We start from the raw sequence: 334 nt of genomic DNA on the forward strand, positions 1-334 counted from the left end.
ATTTTATTGGGGAAATGCCGGGACCATACCGAACGACGCGTCCAATTCGGTCAGATTTTCAGAAGCGTCTCGCGGCCTACAGGAGCCCTGGGGCCGGCTGGCTGGACGGCAATGGGCGCGGCGACTGCTCACCAAAAGCCCTGGGGGGCCCGATTCCTTCTGCAGGATTTTCTCGGACTCTCGCGGAACTGGCGGACCTTCTCCAGGTGTACTTCTCCTCGGTGGCGTCGATCTCCTCGTTCATCCGAGAGATCTCCTCCTCGAAGGCGCGGACGTCACTCTCTTGACGCCAAAACCCACAGGCGGCCATCGTCCGTCCCGGGGTTTGGCCCGC

Source organism: Penaeus monodon, chromosome 31 (genome assembly GCF_015228065.2).
Source record: "Penaeus monodon isolate SGIC_2016 chromosome 31, NSTDA_Pmon_1, whole genome shotgun sequence".
NCBI lineage: Eukaryota > Metazoa > Arthropoda > Malacostraca > Decapoda > Penaeidae > Penaeus > Penaeus monodon.